The sequence below is a fragment of the Carassius auratus genome, unplaced genomic scaffold, assembly GCF_003368295.1.
Source record: "Carassius auratus strain Wakin unplaced genomic scaffold, ASM336829v1 scaf_tig00216586, whole genome shotgun sequence".
NCBI classification, from domain to species: Eukaryota; Metazoa; Chordata; class Actinopteri; order Cypriniformes; family Cyprinidae; genus Carassius; species Carassius auratus.
In genome coordinates this window covers 265-18,721 of record NW_020528646.1, presented here as the reverse complement: position 1 = coordinate 18,721, position 18,457 = coordinate 265, and the positions used below count along the sequence as shown (strand labels likewise).

General features: G+C 35.5%; 5 non-coding genes and 1 pseudogene across 5 annotated transcripts; all 6 read left to right on the top strand.

Annotated features, from left to right (window-relative positions):
• The first annotated feature begins 3,228 nt into the window (after nt 1-3,228).
• LOC113098606 (5S ribosomal RNA) lies at nt 3,229-3,347 on the top strand. Its single transcript, XR_003289091.1, has one exon. It is a non-coding gene; the product is annotated as a 5S ribosomal RNA (ribosomal RNA).
• A 647-nt stretch (nt 3,348-3,994) lies between these two features.
• LOC113098596 (5S ribosomal RNA) lies at nt 3,995-4,113 on the top strand. Its single transcript, XR_003289081.1, has one exon. It is a non-coding gene; the product is annotated as a 5S ribosomal RNA (ribosomal RNA).
• Nucleotides 4,114-10,409: 6,296 nt separating this feature from the next.
• Nucleotides 10,410-10,528, top strand: LOC113098542 (5S ribosomal RNA). Its single transcript, XR_003289049.1, has one exon. It is a non-coding gene; the product is annotated as a 5S ribosomal RNA (ribosomal RNA).
• A 373-nt stretch (nt 10,529-10,901) lies between these two features.
• Nucleotides 10,902-11,020, top strand: LOC113098535 (5S ribosomal RNA). Its single transcript, XR_003289043.1, has one exon. It is a non-coding gene; the product is annotated as a 5S ribosomal RNA (ribosomal RNA).
• A 6,255-nt stretch (nt 11,021-17,275) lies between these two features.
• LOC113098581 (uncharacterized) lies at nt 17,276-17,392 on the top strand (annotated as a pseudogene).
• Nucleotides 17,393-17,751: 359 nt separating this feature from the next.
• LOC113098605 (5S ribosomal RNA) lies at nt 17,752-17,869 on the top strand. Its single transcript, XR_003289090.1, has one exon. It is a non-coding gene; the product is annotated as a 5S ribosomal RNA (ribosomal RNA).
• The last annotated feature ends 588 nt before the right edge of the window (nt 17,870-18,457 follow it).

Sequence of the window (18,457 nt, the reverse complement as noted above, 5' to 3'; positions counted from 1 at the left end):
AGACAAAAAGCTGATTTAATAAAGAATGTTTCAATGCAAGGTAAAAATATAAAAGATAAAGAAGGGATTTTAAAAGCGGTCAAGGATTTTTATGGTGTTTTATTTAAGAAAAAGGGAGTTAATGAGGAAGATGAAGTATTTTTGTTAAATCAAATCAAAGTTAAAGTAAAAGAGGATGATAAAAAAATGTGTGATAGTGATATAACAGAAGAGGAGATAAATGAAGCTATAATGCAATTAAGTAATGGGAAAAGTCCTGGTTTAGATGGTTTATCATCTGAATTTTATAAGGTTTTTAAAGATGTTTAATACCTATTTTGAAAGATCTTTTCATAGCCATTTTTAAGAATGGACAATTGAGTGAGAGTATGAAGAAGGGAATGATTAAAATAATTTATAAAAAGAAAGGGAATAAAGATGATTTACAAAATTACAGACCATTAAGTATGCTCAACACAGATTATAAAATTTTGGCCAAGATTTTAGCGAATAGACTTAAAAAAGTAGTTCCCCACATCATTACAACTAATCAAGCATATGGAGTATTAGGAAGAGATATAGTGGATAAAGTAACAAGCATTAGAGATTTAATTTGGTACATAAAAGAGAAAAAGAGTGATGGTTTTTTAATCAGTATAGATCTAGAAAAGGCATTTGACAGAGTTGAGCACAAATATTTACTTGATTTAATTCAACAGTTTGGTTTTGGTAATAATTTTATAAAGTGGATGAAATGTTTTTATACAGATATTTTTAGTTGTTTTAAAATAAATGGTTTTTTAACAGACTTCATAGAAATATCTAGATCTATAAGACAAGGATGTCCCTTATCAGCTCTATTATATACTTTAGTTGCTGAACCGTTAGGTTTAGCAATAAATGGAGAAAAATAAATAAAAGGTTTTTTAATAGAAGACAATGTAATAGAACAAAAATTGTTTCAGTATGCAGATGATACTACTCTGATTTTAAAAGATTTTAATAGTGCTGAAAAGGCTATGGGAATTATTAATAAATACTGTCGAGGTTCGGGTGCAAAAGTAAATAAGGAAAAAACTGAATATATTAAGATTGGAAAAGTGGACATTTCAAAAAGAAATTGGCAGTTAAAAGAGCAAAAGAATAATATAAAAATTTTAGGCATTACACTTGGATCTGATGAAATTAAAACTAGAGAAATAAATTGGGATGAAACTGTAAACAAAATGGAAAAAAGATTAAATTTTTGTAAACATAGAGTACTGTTTCTAAAAGGGAAGGTCCTTGTCTTGAATTCTCTTTTTTTATCCAAAATGTGGTATGTTTTAAGTGTTGTTAGTTTACCAATATGGGTATATAAGAGAATAAAAACTATGATTTTAAAGTTTCTTTGGGATGGTAAGCCATCTAAAATTGCATATAACACAATCATTGGAAAGGTGGAAGATGGAGGATTAGGACTAATAGATCCATGGCTGAGAATGAAAAGCATGAGAATTAAAACAGTAAAAAAGTTTTTTAACAAAGACAACATTCCATGGAAAAGTGTCATGAATTATGTTATTAATAAATGCGGACAAATAGGAGATGATTTTTTATGGATGGCTTTTAAGGATAATATGATAGAAAATATACCAGAGTTTTATAAAGAATTGTTGAGAAGCTGGAAAATGTTTTATGAAAATGTGTACGTAGAGATTAAAGGGAGAAAACAGTACCTGCAGCAACCCCTATTTTTAAATCAAAATAATAAAAGCAAAAAGCATATGTTTTATGAAAACTGGTACGCAGTAGGTTTTAGACAAGTAAAAGACATTTTATATGAAGTGAAACCTGGATTTTTACCTACACAAGCAATAATTGATTCACTTGAGGAAATAGAAGATATAGAAAACAAAGGGAAAATTGAAGAACAATATACAAAATTAAAATTAGCATTGCCAGAACATTGGATTAAAAATATTGAGGATAATGAAAAAGAAACCGAAAATGAAAAACCAAAGGTTTTTTTAAAAGCAGGGGATGATAAGATTGTTTTTAATGAATGTGTCATTAAGATGTTTTATACCTGTTTAAGTAAGACTGTTTTTGTAAAGCCTAAAGCAATAGAATATTGGGAAAAGTTATTTAACAATTTTGATGCTTCAAATATATGGAAAAATGTAGGATTGAATTTTAAAAGTCCGGTTTTGGAAAATTTTGATTTTTTATTAAGACACAATTGTGTGATGACAGAAATGATTTTAAGTAAAATTGGGTTAGCGCAAGATGAAATGTGCAAAGTGTGTTTGGAGAAAAAGGAAGGTGTATTACATTTATTTTTAAATTGCAGAAAGTTAAGTGATTTTATAAAAATGTTAAAAAAGATGGTATGTGATTTTCTGTATAATGACAAGATTACATTAGAAGAATGGGATACATTGCTTTTATTTGGCTTCAATGGAAGGACAAAAAATAACTATGCTCTAAATTTTATGTTAACGCTTGCAAGATTTGCAATATGGAAAAGGAGAAATATAATGAAACAAAAGAAAAAAGAAATAGCGATAAAGTTATTATATAAACAGATCATGATGGAGGAAATACAAGTTTTATATGACTATTGCAAAATGCTTGAGAATATGGAAATGTTTGAAAAATGTTTTACAAGGAATAATCCATACATTGTTAAAACTTGGACTGGTTTTGAAGTTCTGTTACTGGAAGATGTTTAAATATTTGTGGTGATGTATTGTTAATGTTTTTATTTTGTGATTTTTAATAAATAATAAAATAAAAAAAATAAATAAATAAATAAAAAAATCTCGTCTGATCTCGGAAGCTAAGCAGGTTTGGGACTGGTTAGCACTTGGATGGGAGACCGCCTGGGAATACCAGGTGCTGTAAGCTTTTTTTGAAATTTTTCACTTACAATATAATAATTTTGCCAAAAAATAGAGTCAATGCCCGATCTCTGAATATTAGCAGGTTTGGGCCTAGTTAGTACATGGATGGGAGACTGCCTGGGAATACCAGGTGCTTTAAACTTTTTGGAAAATTTCACAAATTATATAATAATCTTGAAAAAAAAAAAGAGTCAATGCCCAATCTCTGAATCTTAGCAGGCTTTATGTCTGGTTAGTACTTGGATGAGAGACCAGCTAGGAATACCAGGTGCTTTAAGCTTTTGGGTTTTCTTTCCTACTTAGATTATGTACTGGCGATTAGATTGGCTGATCTCTAAATAGCCCTCTCTTTGCGGCAGTCTTCGCTTACGGCCATACCAACCTGGCTATGCCCGATCTCGTCTGATCTCGGAAGCTAAGCAGGTTTGGGCCTGGTTAGCACTTGGATGGGAGACCGCCTGGGAATACCAGGTGCTGTAAGCTTTTTGGACATTTTTCACTTAGTATATAATAATTTTGCCAAAAAATAGAGTCAATGCCCGATCTCTGAATATTAGCAGGTTTGGGCCTGGTCAGTACATGGATGGGAGACTGCCTGGGAATATCAGGTGCTTTAAACTTTTTGGAAAATTTTACAAATTATATAATAATCTTGCAAAAAAAAAAAAAGTCAATGCCCAATCTCTGAATCTTAGCAAGCTTTATGTCTGGTTAGTACTTGGATGAGAGACCGGCTAGGAATACCAGGTGCTGTAAGATTTTTGGAAATTTGTCACTTAGTATATAATAATTTTGCCAAAAAATAGAGTCAATGCCCGATCTCTGAATATTAGCAGGTTTGGGCCTGGTTAGTACAAGGATGGGAGACTGCCTGGGAATACCAGGTGCTTTAAACTTTTTGGAAAATTTCACAAATGATATAATAATCTTGCAAAAAAAAAAAAAAAAAAAAAAGACTCAATGCCTAATCTCTGAATCTTAGCAGGCTTTATGTCTGGTTAGTACTTGGATGAGAGAATGGCTAGGAATACCTGGTGCTTTAAGCTTTTTGGTTTTCTTTCCTATTTATATAATGTACTGGCGATTAGATTGGCTGATCTCTAAATAGCCCTCTCTTTGCGGTGGTCTTCGCTTACGGCCATACCAACCTGGCCATGCCCGATCTCATCTGATCTCGGAAGCTAAGCAGGTTTGGGCCTGGTTAGTACTTGGATGGGAGACCGCCTGGGAATACCAGGTCCTGTAAGCTTTTTGGAAATTTTCACTTAGTATATAATAATTTTGCCAAAAAATAGAGTCAATGCCAGATCTCTTTATATTAGCAGGTTTGGGCCTGGTTAGTACATGGATGGGAGACTGCCTGGGAATACCAGGTGCTTTAAACTTTTTGGAAAATTTCACAAATTACATAATAATCTTGCAAAAAAAAAAAAAAGAGTCAATGCCCAATCTCTGAATCTTAGCAGGCTTTATGTCTGGTTAGTACTTGGATGAGAGACCGGCTAGGAATACCAGGTGCTTTAAGCTTTTGGGTTTTCTTTCCTACTTAGATAATGTACTGGCGATTAGATTGGCTGATCTCTAAATAGCCCTCTCTTTGCGGCAGTCTTCGCTTACGGCCATACCAACCTGGCGGCGCTAGAGAGCCAACAGGAAGTGATAGGCTTGCAGCGCAGAGAGAAAGGCTCAACTCTGTTTGTTTAAATTAACCGTCTGTTTCTACATATCCTGGTTTTCAGTTTTGATTTCTGTTTGGGACATTAGTGGCTGGATAGTTATTGCTGACTTTAATAAATTCCCCTGACAGCTTAGGCTGTCTGGGGGACTTTTTTGACATTTTTCTCATTGTAGCATGCTGCAGATGCACAGCATGGCTGCAGATAAAGAAACAGAACTAACCATGATGAGAAAAAGTAGCAATGGGAGGAATGAAGAGGAGGAGCAAAGAAGAGGTGAAGTCAAACAAGCAGAGATCCAAAAGCAACAGGATTCAAGTAAAGTCACAGGACATTTGTGGGAAGAGGGAGAAGAAAACAGCAGAGGAGTGCAAGGAAAATCAAAAGGGAAGTACAACAAAGAGCTGACTGTGGAACTAGAGGTGGAGGGAACTGAAAAGATTTCAATGATGGATTTACTGAAAGGAGTAAAGAAGGAGTGTGGAGAAGTGATTGGCTGCAGGGTGAGAGGTGAAAGGGTCTATGAGCTCACAATGAAGGATGAAGAGGCAAAGAGGAAACTAATGGATGGAGTGAGAGTGAAAGGAGTGATGGTGCATGCCAGGGATATAATGAATAATGATATGGTGGTGTCCTTTATCAATCTGCCTGTGTATTTAGAGGATGAGAAGATACTCGCCAAGCTACAGGAGTGGGGAGTACGACCACTTTCACCAATCAAACGCCGGGTGTGGCCTGGAACAGATATAGTTGATGGGACACGTTTCTTAAAAGTTCGCTTCACGGAACAGGTATGTTCACTACCATACTCCACAAAGTTTGAGACTCTGAGAGGCACCGAATATTTTCGTGTCATCCATGATAGGCAAATACGTGTTTGCAGACTCTGTATAAAGCCAGGGCACATAATTAGAGAGTGCCCTGAATTAAAATGCTTCAAGTGCAATGGTGGAGGCCATTATGCAAGAGATTGTGAAGAATGGATGGGATTAGAGAGAGAGCGAGTGGACGGTAAAAAAAAAGGTGAAAGGAGGAGCAGTGTTCTGACAGAGGAGCAAGAGGAGGAAACAACTGATGTGGTGAGCGGTGGAGAGAAAGACGGAGCTGAAGATAGTGAGAGAAGAAGCAAAATGGAATGGCGAGACACAGCTGAAAGTTTCAGTGAAGCGGATGAGGAGGAGGAGGAGGAGGAGATGGAGCAGTCGGAAGTGATCGAAGAAGAGGAGGAGACAGATGAAAGTAATGTGAAAGAAAGAGGTAAAGAAGAGGCAAAGAAAAATACTGCACAGAAACTGATAGAAAGCAGAGGTGGAGAAAAGGGAGACAGAGAAATAAAAGATGGACTGAAAACAAAGATTATAAGACTGAGTGCAAAGAGGAAGTCTGAGATGGACGGAGAACAGGTTGAGCAGATAAAAGAACCACGAGCAGGTATGTGATGTATGAATGAACTGTGCGTGTGTTCCTGGTTTTGTTTAGTTTTTCTTCTGGGTTACTCTCATGGCCACTGTAACTTCAATAAACATAAATGGGTTAAGGGATAAAAACAAGATGAAAAAACTATTATTTACTTATCGGAGTGATATAATCTGTATACAGGAGACAAACTGGGAGGAGGATAAAGTAAAGGAGATGAGAGAAGAGTGGAGAGGGGACATATACTATAATAATGGTGCAAAAAATGCAAGAGGCGTGGCAATATTATTTAAAAAAGATATTGTAGAAGGTATAAGAGAGGTGTATAAAGACCAGAGGGGAAGGATCTTGGTGGTTGAATTCATGTATAGAGATATGGATTTTAGATTAATAAATATATATGTTCCAAATATAGAAGGTGACAGGAGGGAAATTTTGAAAGAGTTAAAAGGATTGATTGTGGGGAAACGTATTATAGTGGGAGATTTTAATATAAAATGTAGCAGATTGGATGTGGGAAAGGGGGTTAAATTTAGATGGGAAAAGTCTAGGGAAATGTTGATGGAGATAATGAGAGAAAAGGGGTTAATAGATGTGTGGAGGTATGAAAATCCAGAAAAAAGAGAATTTACTAGAAGGCAGTTAAGAGAAGGTATATTAAAACAGAGTAGAATAGATTTAGTGTTAGTTGAAGAGGAAATAATTAGATACATAGACGGGATAAAACATCAGGTAAATAGTTTAAGTGATCACGATAGTGTAAGGTTCAGAATCAAGGTAGGGAGTGAGGAGGTAGGAGGAGGGATGTGGATATTGAATGCAGGGTATATCGAAGAGGAAGAATATGAGATACAGATGAAGGATCTATTAAATAGGGAAGAAGAGAAGATAGATGAGTATACAAGAGACGGTGGATTAGAGGGTACAATAGCGGAGAGATGGGAGGAAATAAAGGATCAAATTAAGTTAATTAGTATAAAATACAGTAAGAAAAGAAGAGGAAAGATGAAGAAGGAGGAAATTATGCTTAGAGAAAGATTGAGAGAGGAGTTAGTTAAGGCTGAAGATGAAGAAGGATACAGTATGGAAAAATATATAGAGGTTAAGATGGCGCTAGAAAAATATGAAAGGGAGAAATGCAGAGGAGCTATTTTACGAAGCAAGGCAAAGTATGCGTTAGAAGGCGAGAAATGCACAGGGTATTTTTTAGGGCTAGAGAAAAGGAGACAAAGTAAAACATATATAAATGAAATAAATACAAAAGAGGGCAAAACAACCAAAGACTATGTAGAGATTTTGGAGAGGGTTCAAGAATTCTATGGAGAATTATATAAGAGAGGAGAAGTGGATGAGAGAAGTATAGATGGAGTATTAGAAAGTGTAGAAAATATTCTAAATAAGGAGGATGCAGAGTGGTGTGATAGAGAGATAGATGAGAAGGAAGTAGAAGCGGCAATAGGGGGGTTGAAAAGTGGAAAAAGTCCAGGGAGTGATGGGATTGGTATTGAATGGTATAAAACATATAGAGAAGAGGTAGCACCGATTTTAGTTAAAGTGTTCAAGGAGATGGAAAGAACAGGGATGGTGCAAGATAGAATGGTAGAGGGAGTGATAGCTCTGGTGTATAAGAAGGGGAATAGGTTGAATATAGAGAACTATAGACCAATCAGTCTATTAAACGTGGATTATAAAATACTGACTAAAGTTTTAGCGAACAGAGTGAAAAAAGTGATTGGAAGTATAGTGCAACCAACACAAAGTTACAGCATACCAGGCAGGGATATAGCAGACACGATAGGGACAGTTAGGGATGTGATAGAGTACATGAAACGAGATAAGAAGAGAGGAATAGTATTAGGGATAGATTGGAATAAAGCATTCGATAGGGTAGAACACAAATACTTATTTAAGGTATTAGAGAAGTTTGGATTTGGAAGTAGAATGATAGGGTGGGTGAAGAGACTATATGAGAAGGCAAAAAGTTGCATAAAAATAAATGGAGTATTAACAGACAGGTTTAAGATAGGAAGGTCAGTGAGACAGGGCTGTCCCCTGTCTGCATTATTATATGCAATTTCAGTAGAGCCTCTAGCCACTCTAATCAAGAGGGATAGAAGGGTAGTTGGTATTGAGTTGCCATATGGAGGAATGTGTACTATAAACCAATATGCAGATGATACTACAATTACAGTGAGTGAAGGAAACAGTGTAAAAAGAGTTTTAGAGATAGTAAAGATGTTTGGGAAGGCATCAGGGGCAAAAATAAATGTAGATAAATCTGAATTAATGTATATAGGGGAGGTAGAGAGAGTAGAGGTAGGGATAAGAGTGGAGGAAAAATACATGAAAGTATTAGGGGTATATTTAGGGGTCGAAAGCAAAGAGGCAAGAGATGTGACCTGGACTGGGGTGATTAATAAAATAAGAACAGTAAGTGCAGCATGGAAAGGGAGGAAATTAAAGTTAAATGGGAAAGTAATAGTAGTAAATAGCCTGCTGTTGTCAGTTTGTGTTTATGTAATGAGTGTAATGGAAATGCCAGGGTGGGTGATGAATGAATTGAATAAAATTGTATGTGATTTTATATGGGAGGGAAAAGGTGTGAAAATTGCACAGAAAACATTGGTGGGTAAGGGATGGGAAGGAGGCTTAAGCTTGATGGACCTAGAAATAAAAAGGGTTGCGATGAGAATAAAAACGGTGAAAAAATATATGGGAGGGCGATGGGATTATGGGTGGAAGGAATTCTTAAGGAAATATATTGATGATGTGGGAGGAATAGGGGACAATGGATGGTATATGGGCTTTAAGCAATCAATGACGGAAGGAATACCAGAAATATATCGGGAAGTATTAGAGGCATGGAGACAGTTCCTTCCCAAAATAGAATATGAATGTGAAGACATCCAGGTGATTAAAAATCTACCACTGTTTCTCAATGAAAAGATTAAACATAAAAATAAAACATTGTATGAATGTAAATTTATAGAAGGGGGTATAAAACAAGTGAAGGACATTATGTATGAAGTTATTCCAGGATTTCTAAAAAATAACTGCATTTATGATACTGTGTGTGATCTGGAAGGAATGGAGAACAGAGAGAAAGTAAATAAAATATATGGAAAAATTAAATCAAGTATACCTTTGCAGTGGACTAATATGATCGAACGTGAATATGTATCTAACGTGGAAAAATGTATGCCGGAGATGTATGTGGATGATATTGCTGAGAAAAACAAATTTAAAAATATGAGTGTAAAGAATATATACAGGAGAATAATAGTTGATGTTATAAAAGAACCAGCATCAGAAAAGGTGTGGAAGAAAGTATTTGAAGATTTAGATGTGAAGAAAATATGGTCAAACTTAAACATAAAATACAACAGTATAGAGTGTGAGAATAATGACTTTCTGATAAGACATAATAGAATTTTCACAAATGTGGTGTTAAACAAAATAAATAATGAGGTAAATGTCATTTGTGACGTATGTGGTAATGGCCATGAGAGTTTCTTACATTACTTTTTAAGATGTGAAGAGTTGGTGGATTTTTTTGATTTTCTTAAAAATCTGTTACTAGAAAACTGGAGTGTCAAAGTTGAGACCGTGGAGGAATGGGGAAAATTGTTTTTGTTTGGAACTTTCGGGAAAAGGAAATCAACTGACATTTGTTTAATAAATTTTGTTCTGAGTCATGCCAGACTAGCAGTAGTGCTAAGAAGGAACTATGCACATTTCGAAGGGAGAAAGGTAAAAGTAAAAGATATGTTTAAGTCAATGATACAAAGAGATGTAGAGTTGATTTGTAAGTATGGAGATAAAGAGGGGAAAGAGTTTTTTTTTGACTACAAATAAGTTCATACATCAAAATGTGGGGGAAGAAATATGTTTCAATTGGTAAAGAGTAACAATCTGGTTGAGAATGGTTGATGTCAATTAAGTAAATGTAAACATATTTGTGTGTATTTTATTTATGTTCTATATTTTTATTGCTGTATGATTATGAAAAATTAAGTTGATCAATTGGAAAAATGAATCATACAAATGTAATGAAATGAAAGTCAATCGGATGGAATAATGCAATAGAAAACTGTGAATTGAAAGTTAAATAAAAAGATAAAAAAAAAAAAAAAGGCTATGCCTGATCTCGTCTGATCTCGGAAGCTAAGCAGGTTTGGGCCTGGTTAGTACTTGGATGGTAGACCGCCTGGGAATACCAGGTGCTGTAAGCTTTTTGGAAATTTGTCACTTAGTATATAATAATTTTGCCAAAAAATAGAGTCAATGCCCGATCTCTGAATATTGGCAGGTTTGGGCCTGGTTAGTACATGGATGGGAGACTGCCTGGGAATACCAGGTGCTTTAAGCTTTTGGGTTTTCTTTCCTACTTAGATAATGCACTGGCGATTAGATTGGCTGATCTCTAAATAGCCCTCTCTTTGCGGCAGTCTTCGCTTACGGCCATACCAACCTGGCTATGCCCGATCTCGTCTGATCTCGGAAGCTAAGCAGGTTTGGGCCTGGTTAGTACTTGGATGGTAGACCGCCTGGGAATACCAGGTGCTGTAAGCTTTTTGGAAATTTGTCACTTAGTATATAATAATTTTGCCAAAAAATAGAGTCAATGCCCGATCTCTGAATATTAGCAGGTTTGGGCCTGGTTAGTACAGGATGGGAGACTGCCTGGGAATACCAGGTGCTTTAAACTTTTTGGAAAATTTCACAAATTATATAATAATCTTGCAAAAAAAAAAAAAAAAAAAAAAAAAAAGTCAATGCCCAATCTCTGAATCTTAGCAGGCTTTATGTCTGGTTATTACTTGGATGAGAGACCGGCTAGGAATACCAGGTGCTTTAAGCTTTTGGGTTTTCTTTCCTATTTGTATAATGTACTGGCGATTAGATTGGCTGATCTCTAAATAGCCCTCTCTTTGCGGCAGTCTTCGCTTACGGCCATACCAACCTGGCTATGCCCGATCTCGTCTGATCTCGGAAGCTAAGCAGGTTTGGGGCTGGTTAGTACTTGGATGGTAGACCGCCTGGGAATACCAGGTGCTGTAAGCTTTTTGGAAATTTGTCACTTAGTATATAATAATTTTGCCAAAAAATAGAGTCAATGCCCGATCTCTGAATATTAGCAGGTTTGGGCCTGGTTAGTACATGGATGGGAGACTGCCTGGGAATACCAGGTGCTTTAAACTTTTTGGAAAATTTCACAAATTATATAATAATCTTGCAAAAAAAAAAAAAAAAAAAGACTCAATGCCCAATCTCTGAATCTTAGCAGGCTTTATGTCTGGTTAGTACTTGGATGAGAGACCGGCTAGGAATACCAGGTGCTTTAAGCTTTTGGGTTTTCTTTACTATTTATATAATGTACTGGCGATTAGATTGGCTGATCTCTAAATAGCCCTCTCTTTGCGGCAGTCTTCGCTTACGGCCATACCAACCTGGCCATGCCCGATCTTGTCTGATCTCGGAAGCTAAGCAGGTTTGGGCCTGGTTAGTACTTGGATGGGAGACCGCCTGGATTATTGGCAAACGACACTGGACTGGCTGGAGAGAAACGCATGGCAAACGACACTGGATTGGCTGGAGAGACACGTAAGGCAAACAACACTGGACTGGCTGGAGAGACACGCATGGCAAACGACACTGGATTGGCTGGAGAGACACGTAAGGCAAACAACACTGGACTGGCTGGAGAGATACGCATGGCAAACGACCCTGGACTGGAGTATCGACAACGAGCAGGACACGGTAAAAAACTAGATGCAAGAGATAAATTTGGTGAAAGGAAATACTTAAAGGAGGCAACTGTGATTGTGAATGTGGAGAACGTAAATGAGGTGAGAGCTGTGGATATTATTAAAGCGGTGACGGACAAATGTGGATATGGGAAAATCTTAGCACTAAGGCCAAGACAAGGAAAGGAATATGAACTGACAATGGAAAGAGAAGAAACGTGTGATGAACTGACTGAGGGATTGTTAATTAAAGGAGTGAACTGTGAAATAAAGAAACTGCAAAATAGAGATTATGTTGTTTCCTTCATGCACCTGCCCGTCTACCTTGATGATAAAGACATTTTTTAGAAAATTGGAGGGATGGGGAGTTAATCCCATATCAAAATTAAAAAGAAGATGCTACCCGGGCACTGAAATAGAGGATGGAACAAGGTTTTTAAAAGTGCGATTCCCCAAGGAGGTGGCATCATTGCCTTACAGCACAAAGCTGGAAACAGCAGAAGGGCCGCAGTACTTTAGGGTGATGCACAGCCACTAGGTGAAGACCTGTAAGCTGTGCATGAGCCCAGATCATCTGCTTAAGGAATGCCCTGAATTTAAGTGTCACAAGTGCGAGGAAAGGGAACATTTCGCAAGGGATTGCAACGCGGTCAGATGCCCGGAGTGTCAAAAAATTTTAAATAAGTGTGAGTGTTGGATGGAGGGAGAGGAAGGAGGTCTGGAGCATCGGGTGGATGGACAGGTGCATGAAGGAAACACTGAAGAGGAAGGAGATATTGATGAAGGACAAGGGGATGAAGGATTACCACAGAAGGAAACAGAAGGAGGAACAGACAACCAAGAGAAAGAAGAAGAAGAAGAAGGAAAAAGTAATGATATGGATGAGGAACAAACAGTAGAACAGAATACTCAGTGGACAGAAATGGAAATATCGGACAGTTTTAAAAATCTTTTGGATAATGTGGAGAGTGATGGACAAGGAATGCATGATCAAAACAAAGAAATGGGCAGCGAAGAAGAAACAAGGATGGACAACATGGGAAAAGACAGAGGGAGAGAGGACAAAGTAAAAGGAGAACATTAAAGGTAAAACCAAATGTGGAAAATGTAAGAAAAAAATTAATGACAAGGGGCCGAGTAAAAAGTGTAAACAGATATGAAGTGTTAAGAGTGCTGGAGGGAGAAGATAAAGAATAATGTTTTTTAGGTATTTATTTTTATTTCTTTTAATGGTTTTAAGTTGTGTTACTTTTAATGCAAGGGGACTAATGGACATGGGTAAATTTGAAAAGGTGAAAGAAATGTGTAAAAGAGAGGATGTGATTTTATTACAAGAAACTAACTGGAGGGAAGAGTACATGACTGAAATAAGGAAAAGGTGGAGTGGAGAGATTTTTTATAACAATGGTGATGGGAGGCTGGGAAGAGGAGTTGCGATTTTAATAAAAGAAAACTGTGGGGTATCATGTAAAACAATATATAATGACGTAGATGGGAAATGTATTGCGGTTGAAATGGAGTATGAGGAGAAAAAAGTTATTGTAGTTAATATTCATGCACCGATTGTAGAGAATGAAAAGAAGGAATATTTTAATGTATTAAGAGATTTTTTAAAAAAGCATAAAGAAGTTATTATGATGGGTGATTTTAATAACTGTTTTCAGTAAATTAGAAATTGGGGAGGGAATGGTTTTTTAAAAATGATAAAGGAAGAAAAGAACTGAAATTATTAATGGAAGAAAATAATATGATTGATGTATGGAGAGAAAGAAATGAAAAAAAGAAAGAATATTCAAGGAGGCAATTAGTAGGGAATTTTATGTGTAAAACAAGGATTGATTTTATTTTATGTACAAGGAACATTGAAGGTTTTATCGGTAACATTAAATATGAAGAATCAAGTTTAAGTGACCATAAACCAATTTTTATGCAAGTAGACTGGAGTTCAGTGAAAAAGAGGGCCGGGTGTATGGGTTTTAAATGTAGAGGTTTTGAAGAATGAGGAGTATGTTTAAGTATTAAAGAAATGATTGAAAATGAAAGGAGAATGAAATGTACAGTGAAGATAAAAGGATATGGTGGGAAAATGTTAAATATTTAGTTAAAAATTCACAATAAAGTATTGCAAATTAATACAGATAATGTAAGAGGAAGAAGGAGAGAGAAATAAGAGAAAATTTGGAAAAAGGAATTAAATGAGAATGGGAAAGATATAACAACAAAATAAAAGAATTGGAGGGAATATTGAAAAGACAATGGAAGAGAAAAAATATGAAGGTGCAAGACTAAGGAGTAAAGCTTAAGTATACTGTGGAGGGGTGAAAAAATGTACAAAGTTTTTCTTTGATCTAGAAAAAATAAGAGGGAAAGCTGGAATGATTAAGAAATAAGAGGAAAAAATTGTGTAGTGGTGGAAACAAATGAGGAAATATTAAAAGAAGTAAAAGCATATTATGAAAACCTCTTTAGCACTGAGGGGTTGAGGAAGAAGAGAAAGAAAATTGGAGTTACTAAATCAAATAAAAACAACAGTAGGAGAAGTAGACAAAAAAGAGTGTGATGAAGAGATAAGAGAAGAAAGAGATAAAAAGAGCAATAAGTGAATTAAAAAAAAATAAAAGTCCAGGTATAGATGGTTTGGGGAGTGAATTTTATATTGTTTTTAAAGATTTTTTAACCAGTATTTTAAAGAAGTATATGAAGACATTTTTAAGAAGGAGGAATGAACCAGAGAATGGGGATGGGATTAATAAAGTTGATATATAAAGAAAAGGAGATAAAATGTAGACCTTAAAAAATTATAGACCAATTACAATGCTGAATACAGATCTGAAAATTTTAACAAAAGTTTTAGCCAATAGATTGAAAGAGGTAATGCCAACCATAATTAAAACAAATCAAGTGTATGGAGTAAAGGGAAAGATATAGCAGATACAACTTTAAGTATAATAGATAGAATAAGATATATGAAAGAAAAGAACAAAAAAGGATATGTTATTAGTTTGGATTTTGAAAAAGCCTTTGATAGAGTGGAGCATGAATATTTATTTGGAATTTTAAGAAGGTACGGGTTTGGGATAATTTTGTCAAGTGGATTACAATTTTATATAGGGAGCAATAACAAGAATACAGTGTAATGGTTTTTTAACAGAATGTTTTAAAATTACTAGGTCAATAAGACAAGGATGTCCATTATCAGCGCTTTTTATATTTTAGTTGCAGAACCATTGGGATTAGCTATTAAAATAGATGAAGACATAAGAGGGATAAACATTGAAGGAAGTGGGGGAAATGAAAAAATATTTCAATATGCGATGACACAACAATAATAGTTAAAATATAGAGAGTGTTAATAAAGTAATGGAAGTAGTACAGATGTTTTGTAGGGGTCAGGAGGAAAGTTAAATGAAGAAAAAAAACAACATATGTGAGATTTGGAGGAGTGACTGTTTTAACGGATTATTTTCATTTTAAAGAAACAAAAGAAATAAGGATTTTAGGTGTTCTAATGGGAAAAGACGAAAGGAATGTTAAAGAAAAAATGTGGGAAGAAATAGTAGGAGGAATTGAAAGAAGGTTAAATTTTTGGAAATTGAGGACATTAAGTTTAAAAGGGAAGGTTTTAATTTTAAATGTTTTAATGGTGTCAAAGTTGTGGTATGTTTTATATGTGACTGCTATGCCAATATGGGTGGAGAAAAGGTTGAAAAAAATGTTTTTTAGATTTTTTATGGAATAGTAAACCGTCAAGAATTGCATATAGTACGTTAATAGGAGAAACAGGAAGGAGGGATGGGATTAATTGATGTAGAACAGAGAAAAAATAGCTTAAGAATTAAAATAGTAAAAAATATCTGGATGGGTCACAAAACAGCATGGAAAAGGACAATGGATATTTTTTAAACAAATGTGGGGATTTTAACATGGGGGATGGAATTTTATGGATGAAAACGAAGAATTGGATGACAGAAAGATTACCAGAGTTTTATAGAGAAATGTTTAGTGCCTGGGGAAATTTTTAGACAGAGTAGAGTATGATCCACATGGGAGAGAAAAATTTTAAATCAACCTCTTTTTTAAACAAAAACATTTTAAAACAAGACAAAGAAATGTTTTTAAAGAAATGGATGGATGGGATAACGAGAGTGAGAGATGTTTATATGAATTTAAAGAAGGATTTTTACCGACACAATTTATTGTGGATGCAATGGAGGAGCAAAAGAAGATTACACTGAACAAGAAATTAAAAATAAATATGAAATCATTAAAATGCAATACTAAAGAGTGGATTAAAAGAATAGAAAGTATGGAAGGAGAACCAAAAAGAGAAATGTATTCATGTGAAATTAGGGGAAAAACTGTATGATTTTAAGGAATGTACTGTGAAAATGATTTATCGTGCTTTTAGAGATGATGTTTTAAAGAGCCGATTGTAAATGGATACTGGGTGCAGAAATTCAAAGATTTAAAAAAGAGTGTATATGGAGAAACATGACGGGGAAATTTGTTGAATAAATTGGAATGTTTGGAGTATTTTATAAGGCATAAGTGGTTTTTACTGATGTTATTTTAAATAAAATAGGAATGGAAGAAAATGCTCTGTGTAAAGTGTGCCAGGAAGAGGAAGAGGGGATTTTACATATGTTTTACATTGTAGAGAGCTAGAGGACTTTTTAAGGAAATGTAAATGTTTAATTAAAGATGTGGCTGAGGAGTGGGATGAAAATGTAATGGAATGGAACAGAGTTGTGATGTTTGGTTGGAGAAAAAGTGTAAAAACAAAAGTTTATTAATCTGTGTGTAATGCTAATGAAAAGTGCAATATGGGACAGAAGAACTGTGGCTAAAAGGAAAAAATTGTGTTGGATGTTTGGAGTGTGTTTAAAGAAAACAGAATTATATATCGAAAAGACTGTATGTTACTTTAAAGGTGTGAATATGTTAGACTCTTTTTATGATGTTTTTACCCCACAAGTTTGTTGTTGTTTAAATTATCTATGTAAAGGAAAAGAATGTGTTAATGTAGAGATGTGTAAAGACGATGTTCTGTATTTTATATTGATTGTGCTTAATCTATTGTATTTTATTGATTGAAATTTCTTAATAAAAAAAAAAAAAAGCTATGCCGATCTCGTCTGATCTCGGAGGCTAAGCAGTTTGTTTAGCACTTGTTTAGCACTTGGATGGGAGACCGCCTGGGAATACCAGTGCTGTAGCTTTTGGAAATTTTTTCACTAAGTATATAATAATTTTGCCAAAAAATAGAGTCAATGCCCAATCTCTGAATATTAGCAGGTTTGGGCCTGGTTAGTACATGGATGGGAGACTGCCTGGGAATACCAGGTGCTTTAAACTTTTTGAAAAATTTCACAAATTATATATAATCTTGCAAAAAAAAAAAGAGTCAATGCCCAATCTCTGAATCTTAGCAGGCTTTATGTCTGGTAGTACTTGATGAGAGACCGCTAGAATACCAGGTGCTTTAAGCTTTTTGGGTTTTCTTTCCTACTTAGATAATGTACTGGCGATTAGATGGCTGATCTCTAAATAGCCCTCTCTTTGCGGCAATCTCGCTTACGCCATACCAACCTGGCTATGCCCGATCTCGTCTGATCTCGGAGCCTAAGCAGGTTTGGCCTGTTTAGCACTTGGATGGGAGACCGCCTGGGAATACCAGGTGCTGTAAGCTTTTTGGAAATTTTCACTTAGTAATATAATAATTTGCCAAAAAATAGAGTCAATGCCCAATCTCTGAATATTAGCAGGTTTGGCCTGGTTAGTACATGGATGGGAGAACTGCCTGGGAATACCAGGTGCTTTAAACTTTTGGAAAATTTTCACAAATTAATAATAATCTTGCAAAAAAAAAAAAAGAGTCAATGCCCAATCTCTGAATCTTAGCAGGCTTTATGTCTGGTTAGTACTTGGATGAGAGACCGGCTAGGAATACCAGGTGCTTTAAGCTTTGGGTTTTCTTTCCTATTTGTATAATGTACTGGCGATTAGATTGGCTGATCTCTAAATAGCCCTCTCTTTGCGGCAGTCTTCGCTTACGGCCATACCAACCTGGCCATGCCCGATCTCGTCTGATCTCGGAAGCTAAGCAGGTTTGGGCCTGGTTAGTACTTGATGGGAGACCGCCTGGGAATACCAGGTGCTGTAAGCTTTTTGGAAATTTTTCACTTAGTATATATAATAATTTTGCCAAAAAATAGAGTCAATGCCCGATCTCTGAATATTAGCAGGTTTGGGCCTGGCATAGTACATGGATGGGAGACTGCCTGGGAATACCAGGTGCTTTAAACTTTTTGGAAAATTTTCACAAATTATATAATAATCTTGCAAAAAATAAAAAAAGAGTCAATGCCCAATCTCTGAAACTTAGAAGGCTTTATGTCTGGTTAGTACTTGGATGAGAGACCGGCTAGGAATTACAGGGGTGCTTTAAGCTTTTGGTTTTCTTTCCTACTTAGATTATGTACTGGCGATTAGATTGGCTGATCTCTAAATAGCCCTCTCTTTGCGGCAGTCTTCGCTTATGGCCATACCAACCTGAGGGCGCTAGAGACTACAGGAAGTGTTGGCTGCAGAGATTAAGAGAAAAATTGGAAAATGATTAAATGAGAATGGGAAAGATATACAAAAAATAAAAGAATTGGAGGGAATATTGAAAGACATGGAAGAGAAAAAATATGAAGGTGCCAAGACTAAGAAGTAAAGCTAAATATACTGTGGAGGGTGAAAAATGTACAAA